At 49.1% G+C, this 568-nt stretch overlaps 1 non-coding gene across 1 annotated transcript; it reads left to right on the plus strand.

Annotated features, from left to right (window-relative positions):
* The first annotated feature begins 182 nt into the window (after window positions 1–182).
* On the plus strand, window positions 183–254 carry trnad-guc (transfer RNA aspartic acid (anticodon GUC)). The gene has a single exon. It is a non-coding gene; the product is annotated as a tRNA-Asp (tRNA).
* Window positions 255–568: the final 314 nt, after the last annotated feature.

Here is a 568-nt window from a genome sequence, read left to right on the forward strand (position 1 = left end):
AAAGAGTCCAAATAAAACCCCTGTAACGTGTAGCATTCCAAAAGTAAAACGAACTCAGCTGATAATGGTTCCATCCGGTATTTTATGGTGTAAGGGCTGGGTCAGCGTAAGAAAAACCGACGCATTGTTTAGTGATGTCGGTGCAGTGGCGTTGGCTGGGGGCGAACTCATACATGCACAACTCCTCGTTAGTATAGTGGACAGTATCTCCGCCTGTCACGCGGAAGACCGGGGTTCGATTCCCCGACGGGGAGAGATATTGTTTTTCTGCCACTGAAAGACTCATCCAAAAGGTTTTGGTGCAGCCAGAGGATACAGAAGGAGTTCTGCTTTCACTTCAGACCAAACTAAAAGAACTGCAGTGGCCGGGAATCGAACCCAGGTCATCTGTTTGGTAAGGCAGCTATGCTCACCACTATACCACCAACGCAGGTGAATGATGCTGACTTGCACGGTCAGTAAGAACGCTCAAAGCACAAGAGTCACTGATAGGGCTAGAGGAGCTGATGCGATCTATGTTTGGGACCGGCACTAAAGAGAGCAAGTCCAGGGTTTGGATCCCATCACG

Source organism: Sinocyclocheilus rhinocerous, unplaced genomic scaffold, assembly GCF_001515625.1.
Source record: "Sinocyclocheilus rhinocerous isolate Xijiao unplaced genomic scaffold, SAMN03320098_v1.1 scaffold22138, whole genome shotgun sequence".
Lineage (NCBI taxonomy): Eukaryota > Metazoa > Chordata > Actinopteri > Cypriniformes > Cyprinidae > Sinocyclocheilus > Sinocyclocheilus rhinocerous.